This window comes from Ambystoma mexicanum, chromosome 5p (genome assembly GCF_040938575.1).
Source record: "Ambystoma mexicanum isolate Mex_15411 chromosome 5p, UKY_AmexF1_1, whole genome shotgun sequence".
In the NCBI taxonomy this organism is placed as follows: domain Eukaryota; kingdom Metazoa; phylum Chordata; class Amphibia; order Caudata; family Ambystomatidae; genus Ambystoma; species Ambystoma mexicanum.
In genome coordinates, this window is record NC_090930.1 from 58,897,682 (window position 1) to 58,910,897 (window position 13,216).

The window sequence follows — 13,216 nt, forward strand, 5'->3', positions numbered from 1 at the left end:
AAATAGCACAGTAAGAGAACCGGACGCATTCAGTTTAATGGCATTTTAGACCTCTTCCTCCAAAGTCTAACTATTATCTGGAAAAGGCCGAAAGCTTGATTGAGCCGCAGCTCTGGAAATTGACATGCTGCCTCTAGACAGTCCAGCTATCTCGGAGTCAGGTGGAGGACGGCAAGGCGGGGCTGCTGATGATGTTAGACCTGTCGGCAGCCTTTGACCTGGTCGATCATGATAAACTCCTGGAGAGCTTGATAGGGGCAGGTATCTACTCAGCTGAAGCAATCAGCTGGATTAATTCTTTTCTATCCGGTCGAGTCTCTCAGATTGTCTGGGGAAATGCATATTTGTCCGATGAAGTGCTAAAATGTGGAGTTCCACACGGCGCATGCTTGTCTCCCTCACCTTTAATGTCTTCTGCCGCCCTCTTTGTGATCTCGTAGAAGGGCTGGGAGTACACTTTACTAATTACGTTGATGACACTCAGCTCACGTTTGAACTGAGTGGTAACCACACAAAAGATTGTAAGAGGATAAATATGGTCTACACCAAAATACAGAATGGGATGACCAACAATGGCATGTGTTTGGATGCTATCGAAACCGAGCTTATGCTCTTTGGCTCATCTCAGGCCAGAGCTAAATTGGATTGCCAGTATAAAGATTTCATGATTGAGCAACATCACATCAAGGTGGTGGACAAGGTTAAAGCACTCAGCGCCACGTACAAATCATCCTTGAACCTGGATGCCCATATTACTAACGTCTCCAATAAAACCCAATACTTCCTCAGACTCTTGAGTTTAATAAAGCCACATGTCTCAGAGTCAAACTGTGCCACCTTGGTTCGTGCACTCATAGCCAGACAAGAGAGTTCCTTGTTTAGAGAACCCGCGTCCCCTGCACACAAAGAAGACATTCTCACTAACAATGTAGTTCCAAAGATAAACACAATTTGAAACTACATTGTAAATGAGAATGGCCCTCATTCCGAGTTAGGACTACACCATGGAGTAAATAGCTCCATGGTTGGCAACCATGGAGCTATTTACTCCATGGAATACCGGCATGGTGAATGGAGTAATTTCCGGTCCATTCCAAGGTTGGATGGACCGGTAATTCCCCATTCACCATAGCCCTTCCCCATCCCCATTTCTGCCCCCATAGGGCTCAATGGGAATGGGGAAGGAGGTAATTACGGCACCGTAAATTACGGTGCCGTAATTTACTCCAAGGTCACTTTGCGGGTCCCGTAATTTACTCCTGCTAAAAGCAGGAGGTAAAGAGGGACCCGCAAAGGGAACTCGGAATACGGAGGTAAGGGATTACCGCCATCGGTGCCCTTACAGGCGCCGGTAATCCCTTACCTCCAACCTCGGAATGACCCCCAATGTCTTCTTTTCTTGAACACAAACCACACTTGGAAAAGTAAGCAGCCAATCCAATTATTCAACATGATTTTGGAAGGCTCATTCATTCTAACCGAATGACATCCCTGAAGGTAAAAAGGTCATGGACCTGCCCTAAAATAGGTACCCCGCGTAGTATCACAACCAGGCAGGAACAACCCAACTGCTGGCAGGGCTGAGGTCAGCAACTGGAGGGCAGGAGGCAGCAGCCAGAGAGCACTCGAGGTGATGGAAACTACCTCGCTACACAATAATGCCAGGCGACCACACCTGCTAGGGCCACCCGGCCAACAAAGAAACAAGGCAGAGCCGGTACACGGAAAAGATCCATGGGACGACAAATGTATCAACAGCCAAAAAAACATAAAGTCAGAAATCCAGCACCTACTTCAGTCTGGCACGTCTCCTGCAGTGTGCTCAAACCACAAACACCAGGCGACAGGGGCCCACGGTCTACCCAAAGGGCATCCAGGCTCATCAAAACCAGAATCATCACCCTGCCCTCTCGCTTAAGCATGTTCCAACAACAAGCATCCACACCTTGGGGGTTTTGAGGACTCTCACCCACATTCGTGGACGGCCAAATCCTAGGCATTAAGGTGAGTGGGTGCCAGCACAGAGCAGGTTTCCAGCAGCCACTGAAGCACTTAAAGCAGCACTTAAAGCCACGACAAGCAGCACATTCCTTTCTGTGAAACGTCACATCCTTTGAGTATTTTTGGTAGAATGTTTGCTTTGGGCGCTGCTGGAGTTAAACACATGTCAGCAAACATCAATCTACATGTTATTACTTACTATATTTCTGTTTTATATTTTAATTATTCAGCCCAGAAAGTGCCAAAAACAATTATTAATAGAGTGCTTTACAATCATAAAAATGTGAAATTAACACAAATCAAACTAAAAAGAAGGGGAAACACCAACCCCTGCTACTTACAAAACGAAATATATTTGAATTAGAAATGATTTGACCTCTAAAATAGAAATAATTATATCCCAGTCAGACCTCTTCCGATCCCTAAATTAGAAATCATCTGATCCCTAAATTAGAACTCATCAGACAGCTACATTAGAATGTATCAAATGTCTAAATTAGAGATCATCTGACCCCTCCCTACATTAGAAATCTTCAAATCCATACATTTAAAATCATTAGATCCCTAAATTATAAATCATCTGATCCCTGCATTAGAAATCATCAAATCCTTATGTTAGAAATCATCAGATGCCTAAATAAGTAATCACATGATCCCTACATTACACATCAGCAGCCATACCTTAGAAATCATCAAATCTCTAAATTATAAATCATCAGGTCCCTCCATTTGACATCATTAGATCCCTAAATTAGAAATCATCGGATCCCTATACAAGAATTCATCAAATCTCTAAATTAGAAATCATGAGATCCCTACAGTAACAATAATTAGATCCCTAAATTATAAATCATCTGTTCCCTGTACTAGAAATGAAATCTGTAAATTAGAAATCATCAGGTCCCAGCACCAGAAATCATGAGATCCCTAGATTAGAAATCATCAGATCTGCAAATTACGAATCACAAGAGCCCTAAATGAGAAATCAACATGTCCCGCCCATTACAATTCCAAACAGGTCCGCCCTCTATAGTTTGGTGCCATTGCTGATTTTGGCAAAGGATGTTCGCTTCTTAGCATGCAGTGGCTGGACACTGTGTTTCATGGCTTGGTTGGTGACCATTAATTCTTGACGTGAATCTGTGCAACACTATGTATCGTGATAGGAATGTTTCAGAGTACAAGGTTATTGATTCACTCCCACCATTCAATTTGCTGTTGGAAAAGAGCTATACATTAAAGCACTGATCTAGGATATGTGACAGAAATGACAAGCTCAGGCTTAAGGCCGGTGACAAGGAAACTTCAGGAAAGTGGTTTGGAACTGTTTAGATGTTTTGTTAAATGACAAATACATTATACTAGTTAGACCCGAGAGAAAGAAATGGGGACCCAGAGTAGAAATAGAGTAACAAGGTTATATGAACTACTAGGAGGCCGTTTTTAGAATGAGAACATTGGAAAGTGCATGTCTCTACTGTGTACTGTGAAGAGGTGAACAACTCTACGTAAGCACTAAACACCGGGCAGGGGACTTTGCACACTGATAACGGCCCCTTCACCCAAGTTGGAGACCCAAGTAAAGTGAGGGCTTGTAGAGGGCCCTGAGCAATTAACAGCCATTGAACCCCCCCCCCCATCTAAGGTGTTTGTAGCTATTATTATCCCTAGCATGTGAGCAGGATGCTCATGGCTTCATATTTTAATGGAATTCAGCTTTGCCTGGTTTGCAGGCGCTGAGTTGCCTTAAAAAAAACTACAAATATGGCCACCACGGATATAGAAACAATGTCCCTTTTCTATGTCCTTGGTGGCTGCTGTGGTGAATGATTGGCCAGCAAGGAATAAGAATGATGGGTAAGTGGTGGCCGGGGGGGTTGAGGGGGTGCCAGGAAGATGAGTGCCGGGCATAGGAGGTAAGTGTACGGAATGAGGTGCAACTGGAGGACAGTGAGTGGGTCAGAGGGGGCAAAGAAACCAGACCTGTTTGAAAAGCACCAGTGACCTGCATGGAATTTGGGCGTTACCATGTAGTAAAGCCCAAGTTCCTGGTCACCGGATTGGTTGAGCCTCTGATTTCAGTGTTCAATGTAATCTTTGTTTGCGCCGCTCCTTCTCCTCTACCAAACTCTCGAATCTCTTCAGGATTTTAGCAGTTTATCAGGATAGAGGCGTAGATGGAGACGAGAGCTGGCTTCTCTCATCTTCTCCCATTGCCCATGTCTGTACCCCTTATCCCGTTAAAACAGGATCCACAGGAGAAGGGGGGGGGGGAGTCACACTCCAGCCAACACTCCAGTCCCTGCCAAGCTCAGTGGCAAGGGCAGCAGAAGGAGGAGGCTGTGGCTGAAGTGAAGGCAGGGGAGAGGAGGCGTGCCCCTTCCTCCACTTAGCCCTCTGCTAGAACACAAAGCAGTGGGTGCAGAAGAAGGGGATTCACTCCAGCCTCTTCCCCTCCTTCAAACGTCTGCTACAGATGAGTTCCAATAGGGAGGGTCCTGTATTCTGTGCCCCTCATTTAATTAAACGGGGGTGTCTGTGGCAGCTGGAGGGGAACCGGGAGCTGGTGGGGGGTTTGCACCACTGGGTGAGGGGTTTACTATTAAGACAGACCACTATTTGTTTACAGAATGTTCTAACGGTATTAGCAGCAATTACAGCAGGCATTATCATGCTATATTAACTTTCCCCTTTGCTTTTTCAGCAGTATATTAACACATGTTAATGCCCACCATTTAATATAAATATGTTTAGATCCACATAAAACATGTTAGGTGTGTAAAGAAGAGGTCCATGTTTGCTGAATATCACATGTGCTCTGCCAAAATACAGCAATGCAGTGCTGGCAGGTATGAGTGATAGAAGCAGAACCCTGCAGGCAGCCCTGCTGACCTGGCTCCCCAAGGAGGTGTATTCAGAACTGTTCTGTCGGCATCTCCGGATCATCCCGCCATACAATGACTCAATGATTGACAGCCGAGAAGAACTCTTAATGGGGCCCTGGTCCAATTATGCGATGACTGACAAGACGTTAGAGAATTCTGAAGCAGCCCTGGGATTGGGCTGTAGAACTGTCGATCACACCCGCGAGGAAACCATTCACGGCCAGTCACTCAGAGTCATGACTGGCATTCCCCTAGTCATTGCAAACTACTGACCACCAAAAAAAGGATACATGGACTGAGAAACCCTGTATCAGCCTTCTTGCCAAACCCTGACCCGGTTTGAGAGGGTACCTCTATTCGACCAGAGACCGGAAGCGGACAGAACAGAGATGCCGCTATCTCCCCATGGACCTTCAGCACAGCGAAAGGGAGACGAACAACATCTCTCTTTGCACGGGAATGGCTGGCATCGAGATGTGGTCAGTCCTTACGGTCCACAGTCGAATAATTGATTGCAGACAGTCCAGACGTGTAACATTGACATCTTCACTAAGAGGTGTGCCGTGATGCTGTATGCGATATACGGAGGAGCGCTGATTTTTTTCTACGGTCCAAAATAATTACAGGACGTTGTGCTGCAAGCAAGATCCTTAAGTGGCCTTTTCGAGTTTACTTATTTTGGTCAAAATGTGACTCACCCAGACCAGCAGATTCCCTAAAGAGGGATTAGTCTACAAGTGCAGAAGTTCTCACTTGGGAAAGGGCTAAAGCATGGAAATGATGGTGATTGCGATTTGTTCCTAGATGTTCCACCAGCGTTTACTACATGAGAAATCTGCCTTACACACCCAGAGAGTGTGGCATTCTGAAGCGTTGTGAGAGACAGAAAAATAGCCACTGTATTTGGCATAAGAATAATCTTGGTACCTTAACTGAATAGTGACTACCTCTTAAGCCCCTGAAGAATGTTCACTAATTAAAGGACTAAAGAACAGAAACATGTTGAGTGAAGGCCACTGATATTACACTGTGCTGTACTGAACAAACGACATTGTGTGTGATCTGCCACTTAGTATAGACCAAGATGAGTAATTATTTATTATAGACATTCCCATTTTGGGTAGTGATAGGCACTCTAGCACTTTATAGGAAGGCAGATTTGTTTTGCACTTTCACTGTATTATATATGCTCGATGAATTATATGTGATGCACTGTGTGCTATTACTAGAAATTATCGACCATTTTTTGATCAAAGGTATTTAGTTCTTTATTGAGGTCCTAGATATTTTGTTATTGTGTATTTTTTGATATTGAGACACATGGCTGTTGAGGCCCCATACTTCTGCTCTCCACACAGGACCTGGCCCTACTTTATTGATAGCAGTCCTAGTGGGAAACACGCATTGGCAAAGCCAACAGCTTAGGCTTGTGGGCAGCCATGGGATAGGCATTTACCAAGCACTGCCATCATGGTACTAACGGGCACTAGATGGCAAGAAGAGCTTCAGAAAGCTGGGCATATACCAGCAGTTCCGACTATGAAATCACTATACACAAGTCAAAGCTGTTGGCTTTGTCAATGCTTGTTTTCTTAACAGGACCTTAGTGCTAAGTGGCTGAAGGCATAGTTGAGAAAGACATGTCATTACACCAGCAGTGGGTTTACAGCTGCAGTTACGCCATTACATTTCAGAACACTGCTTAGAAATAACACTGACAGTCCCTTCACACAAGAAAGTGTGATGTTACTGCACGAGAAAGTGAGCTCAAAGAGATCCAGCAATGATATGTTTTGGTCGGGCGGCGAGGCAGGCAGTGGGTGGGAATGGTCGAATTTACTGGTATGACCATGGGCGTCAATGTGTGGGTAAATCACCAAACAACACCCACAGGCTGTGTGTCCTTCCGCGCAACTCATCATTCTCATGTCGTCTTTTCCCTGCCAATAGCTTCGGCTTAAACAGTGCGCTCAGCCCCGACCAATCAGCGCCTAGCTACAAGCTCAGCGCCGACCAATAGAAGAAGGGACTCCGGTTAAGGTGAGAGGGTCAGAGCCAGGAGTGTTGCTAGGTCTGTAAAAGATCAGGGGCTAAGCTAATGTCCGGTCTGGCGGGCTTCAGGGCTAGCTATAGCCTTTTGGTTGTAGTTCCTGAGCTTCTATCCGTGGCTACAACCAAAAGACCCGGGGCTATAGCCCCCTCAGACCCTCCTTAGCAACGCCTCTGGTCAGAGCCTTGTTCCAATCATTGTTGCAAAAGTTCTCGCGAGACAGAGGGATTTCATCACAGCTTTTCGTCCATATAAGCGATTTAGTCTGCATGACTTGGTGGACTTTTCTGGCCAGGTGTGACGCAGAGTCACAGATAAGCTTTCTGCCTAAATTAAGCTGTAAAAAGGGATTTCCATTATAAAGGAAACACACATTTCAAAATGCGACATAAACCCGAACACCTGTATTTACCGCTACGCAGTATTTTTGATTTCCCGGTTAATTGTTCTTACATTTATTTATTTTCATTTTTATAAGACGTCACACGCCCGTGGGTCTCTGGCCCCGTGTAAAAATGAAAGTGAATTTGCCATGCTTCCAATTTAAAAGCATACATTCTGAGCAGAGCATCGTTTTGCCCACGTTTCTTGCATGACCTCTCCAGTCACTTGACTTGTGAGGTAACGTTTGGTGTACACCAGTTTTCCCACAACATTCATAAGTGCAGCAGTAGTGGGGCTCAGCCTTACATCACAGGCAAATGATGACATCCAAAGCAATGGGCCGGAAACAGCTCCCCCCTGTGGTGTCACGTGCCGGACTGAGTCCGGGTCACGTGTCAGGGCCGGGGGTAGTGGAAATAAAGACATCACCGGAACTGGCGTGAAGGCGCCAGTCCGGGTTTACGCAGCTTCACGTGTGGTCGTGTGTTCCTTTGTGCACAGAGAAGCGCTGCGCCGTCAGGCCCATCATTCATGTCGGGTGCCACCACCAACACCTGCCCCGACATCACACTGGGGACAAGGATCAGTGTCAGAGCCCCGCGCGCTCACAGCCCGAGCCGCAGATCCGCATACAAAGGGAGAGAAGAAAGCCGCAACTTCAGGCCCAACACTCTGTGAGGCCTATCAACATCCCGCCAGGCCGCGTATCAATACGCGTGGAAGCGGAGCCTCAGTTTCACACCCCCAACATTCCAAATCAACAAATGAGGAAGTGGAGCCTCGCTCTCACACCCCCAGCGTTCCATAAGGAACATGAACACACCGGAAAGCCTAGTCTCATCCACAGCCCTGCAGACAACAAGTATTAAGTCAAGCACCCAAAGGCATTAACTTCAGGACACCGGTGAGTGCAATCCAGGGACCAGGGACAAGCCTAGGACTACATAGAGCCCCTCTCACCCAAGGAAGGGTGCAGCCCCCGCTACCACCCATGGCTGCACCCACTGCATTAGGGGACGCCCATCTCTCACTAAAAGAACCATGTCCAGCGCCGACACAAGCCCCTCGAGGGCTAGCGTGAGCCCGTCAGCAGGGAGGAGTGCCAACCCAGATCACCCCGACCCAGCGCTCACCACACCACCTTTTGACCCTTTCACCACGGGAGCAGCCATTCGCTGGGAAATCTGGCTGCAGCACCTCGACGCAAGGGAAATCACAATAGCAAAGAAGAAACGCACATTCCTCCTGCTCAACATCGGAGCAGCAGCGTTACGCCTATTCAACGCCATCCCAGACCGTGGAGACGCGGACAACTACGACGCTGCAAAGAACGCACTCACTAACATGTTCAGGCCCAACCTCAATCCTGACTATAAATGTTTCCATTTCTGCATGGCAAGACAGCGAGAAAATGAAACAGTGGACAAATTCCATGCCCGCCTACGCGAAATGGCAGTCGGCTGCGAGTTCCCCAATAAAAGTTTGCCATCCGTCTCCAAATAATAAACAGGATTTAATCCGAAAAACTGAGGAGGGCTATCCTATCGGAGAGAAACGTACGCCTGTCCTGAATTCTTGAAATGGCGCGCCTTCGCGACCAAACAGAGGACCAGGTAGCGGTAATTGAGGCGGCAATCCAATGACTCCCGCTCGACAACCCCAAGCCAACAGAGGACATCGCAGCCATATCGAGGCACTAGAACGCCCGAGAAAAAAGCGAGCGAAGAGGAAACACCTCCAAGTCCCAAACGTCGCAGGGAAGAGATAACACATGCAAATGGTGTGGTGGCCCATGGCATAGAGGAGAATCTTGCCCCGCATGGGGATCAACGTGCCGCAAGTGCAACCACCTCAACCACTATGGAGCAGTCTGCCTAAATCCACCAAACAGAAGCGACCGAGAGCAAACACTGCGGCAGACATAAGAACGCTGAAAGAAGTTTGCGCCCGGAGAAACGTCTCACCAACCAAGCAAGAAAGGTAGGGCGAGAGCTGTAGACCACACCCAAAGGTCACCGGACACAAGCGAAAGCGATGACAGCGACGACAGCGCAACCCCCAACAGACGAGACAAGGAAAACGAAGGAACCCTAGCAAAAGAGTACATTGCGTACACCTCATCTCTGCCGTCGAACCGCAACGGTCCAGACAATGGAATAGGCCATCATGCACTGTCGTGTCTGACGGTAAGCCATTGTGAGTAGTCATAGACATGAGCGCAACCGTTAACGTGATGCCAGTATCAGCATTCGACAAACTCCGCCCAAGGCCCAAACTCCAAGAAAGAAAAGTATGACTATATGCATACGGCTGCAAGAAACCCCTGCCAGTGCAAGGGTCATTTAAATCGGACTTCTCCCACAACAACACCATGTGCCGAGCACGAGTCTATGTCGTCGACACTGGATGCGAAACACTACTAAGCTGCAGAACCGCAGAAAAGATGAGATTAATTCAATTCGCCTTCAGCGTTCAACTGTCATGATTCCTGCCCCTCATGTCCCCAGCCCTCCAAGATGTCAGGCTGGAGCCAGGCCACAGTCACCTACATGGCCCTCAAGGGACTCTCCATCCCTCCAAAGACCCAATTGGAGTCAGACTTGGCGCTAGTGGCACCAGACTCACTCACTCCCATAACATTGCGGATTGGACTTGTAGTGCATTGATGGGGACAAGATGGATGCCCCCACATATTTCGGTTCCCAGAACTGTATGTGCAGTCTAGTCTTTTGGGTGTGGTTCAGCCCAGAGACACCTGGGATACCCAGAGACTATTTAAGCCACGCCCAGGCTGAGAAACATGCTTTGCGTTTTCTGCACCTGCAGCATGACACTCACCGTGTTCGGACCGGTCTCCAGTAGGCCTGCATCTTTCTTCTGCGCTCAGCTCCTTCAAGAACAAGAACACCGTTTGGAACAGCCTTACCTTGCGGCGCTTCTGCCCATCATTCATCGCTCCTTCTGTTCTGCGGGCATCTTCGGCGGTGTAATTCCCATCCCGGTACGCCGCTTCCTAAGGAAAAGGGAAAAGAACAGAAAGAAGGCATTAGTAAGCATTCAGCAAATCTTTGCTTATTTTTAAAGACTGTACGAGCTTCAAACGCTTACCTTAAATCCAGCCGCTCTAGGGGAACTCTGTCTCCGGAACTTCTCATCCATCTGCAAGAGGGAAAAGACACTCCAGGTTAGCGTGGAAACATCTAGAGGCATCGCATACCGCGCTTACTCACCGCATTTCTTCTTCATAACCGGCATCCATGCTGAAAACGTCGTGGCACCTAAAAGACACAGAAAAAGAACTCAGTTCAATACAAATACGAAAGGTTTGCATCGCGCTCTCACTCACCTTAAGAGCTACTCATCTCAGCAGCACGTCGCCATCCCCGGACGCTGGCCATCATCGAAGGAAGGAAAGGAACCAAGTTAGAGAACTGTTCAAAAGACTCATTATACTTACCTGTCGGACTCTTGCCAGTGAAGTAACTAGGCAGCAACGAGCCTGCATCAATCAACGCACCCCTGCGCTGAAAGCAGGATGGAGAGCACACTTTCCAAGAAAACAAGGTGAGCTGTGGATCAAAGGGAAGGGTTGGACCCCGGGGAAGAAGGGGTTCAAGCACCTAGAGACAATAGGGAGTTAAACTCTACAAATCCTGTGTTTCAGGCCCAGTCTCCAGTCGAGTAGACTCCAGGGAAGGTTTTGAGGTCGTAAGAGGTCAGAACAGGCTGAGTGACATCCCCGTGGATACCAGGTGAGAGTTACACCAACGCACGGAAATCGATGACCTGCTAGAACAACATCACAAGGTATTCCAAGGCATCGGGTGCCTGAGAGGCAGGTCTACCAAACTCCACATTGACCCTACCATCGAACCAAGAGCTGTACGCCACTTTCGAGTACCATTCCACATGAGAGAAGCAGTGGAGAAAGAACTGGAAAAGGCTGGCATAATAGAGAAGACCTCAGGACCAACCCCGTGGGTATCCCCCATGGTAGTCGCGAAAAAGCTCAAACAACCCAATGCAGTACGAATCTGTATAGACATGAGGCTCCCCAACGCAGACATCGGGAGGGAACGCCACATTACACCAACAATAGATGAACTCATTGTCGACCTAACGGGGGCAACAATATTCAGCAAGCTCGACCTTAGGTCAGGTTACCACCAACTCAAACTAGCAAAGGAGTCGAGATACATCACCACGTTCTCCTCCCACCTCGGACTGAGACGCTACAAGCGGTTAAACTTCAGAATATCATTAGCAGCTGAAGTATTTCAGCACGAGATCCGGAAAGTTCTCACTGGCCTGGAAGGGACAACAAACATTAGTGATGACATCATTGTATATGCATCCAACGAAAAGGAACACCTCAAGCGCCTCGCGGCGGTCCTACACAGACTAGAGGAAGCCGGACTGACCCTAAACGCTGAAAAGTGCGAATTGGGAAAAGAAGAACTATGCTTCTTCGGATACATCTTTAACGCAAAAGGGGTGTCGCCGGACCCTGCGAAAGTCAACGACATCAAGAGTACCAAGGCCCCACAATCTGCCACAGAAGTAAGGAACTTCATGGGAATGGCAACATACTGCGCGAGGTTCATCCCAGACCTTGCCACCATTGCAAGTCCCCTCTGCGAACTACGAAAAAAGGACCAAAAGTGTGAGTGGTCGCCCAGTCACCAACAAGCTTTCCAGCGAATCAAAGACAAACTATCTTCCTCCACAACAATGGCATTCTTTGACATTGAGAGACACAATGAACTCCTAGTTGACGCCAGCCCAGTCGGCCTAGGGGCTGTGCTTACCCAAACTGACAACGACGGGAACATACACCCCATCGCTTTTGCCAGTCGTGCACTAACCAGAACTGAACAAAATTACATAGAAAAGGAGGCCCTCGCAATCCTGTGGGTATGCAGACACTTCAAAGTCTACCTGCTGGGCAAACAAGCAAAAGTGTTCTCTGACCACAAACCACTCATTCCAATATTCAGAGGATCAGCGCACCATCCCCCAGTACGCATCGAAAAGTGGATGCTACAACTCCAGCCATACAACATAGAGGTAGAGTACCGGGCGGGGGCGGATAACCCAGCTGATTACCTGTCTCGCCACCCGCAACCTGCCACAGATCAAGAAGAATGTCACGCGACGCACAGACAAACATGTGTGCCACGTAGTAGCCTGCGCCCGACCACGGGCCCTGAACCTGCAAGAGATAGCCCACGAGACGGAGGCTGCACTATTTTGACCCACACCACTCTCGCCATCCAGTCAGGGAACTGGAAGAACTTCCTTACCTCCATGGCTCAGCGCACCACATCCGCCCAAGTGAAACTTCAAACACTGTTCGGGATCCGCCACGAACTTACAATAGCCCCCGAAGGGGTAATACTCAAAGGCCACCAAATCGTGTTGCCCGCATCACTAGAAGAAAGGGCTCTCAAACTATCCCACAGCGGGCACCAAGGCATTGTGAAAACAAAGGCGTACCTAAAATCCAGGATGTGGATGCCCAACATGCAACAGCGAGTGATGGATCTCGTGGGGTCCTGTGCGGCCTGCCAAGCCACCAGGAGTGCCGAGAACCCAGAGCCAATCATCAGTGCCCCAAGAAGCAGCAAACGGTGGGAAGCCGCCAGCATCGATTACTACATGATTGCAGGAGAAGGCTACCTACTCGACCTGGTCGACGAGTTCAGCCGGTATCCCGAAGTTGAACACATAGCGTCAACCAACGCTGAGACCATGACTCTAGCATTAGAGAAAATATTTGCAATACACGGAATCCTGTCAAAAATTAAAAGCGACAACGGGCCACCTTTCACCAGCCAGGAGCTACGCCAATTCTTCCAGGACCTCAACGTACGACACAAGCGGATCACCCCAGGAT

The 13,216-nt window shown here is 48.2% G+C and overlaps 1 protein-coding gene across 9 annotated transcripts in view; it reads right to left on the minus strand.

Moving 5' to 3' along the window:
- DLG3 (discs large MAGUK scaffold protein 3) overlaps positions 1-13,216 on the minus strand; it is a 2,111,742-nt gene that overhangs the window by 939,948 nt on the left and 1,158,578 nt on the right. The gene's annotated exons all lie outside the window — the stretch shown is intronic.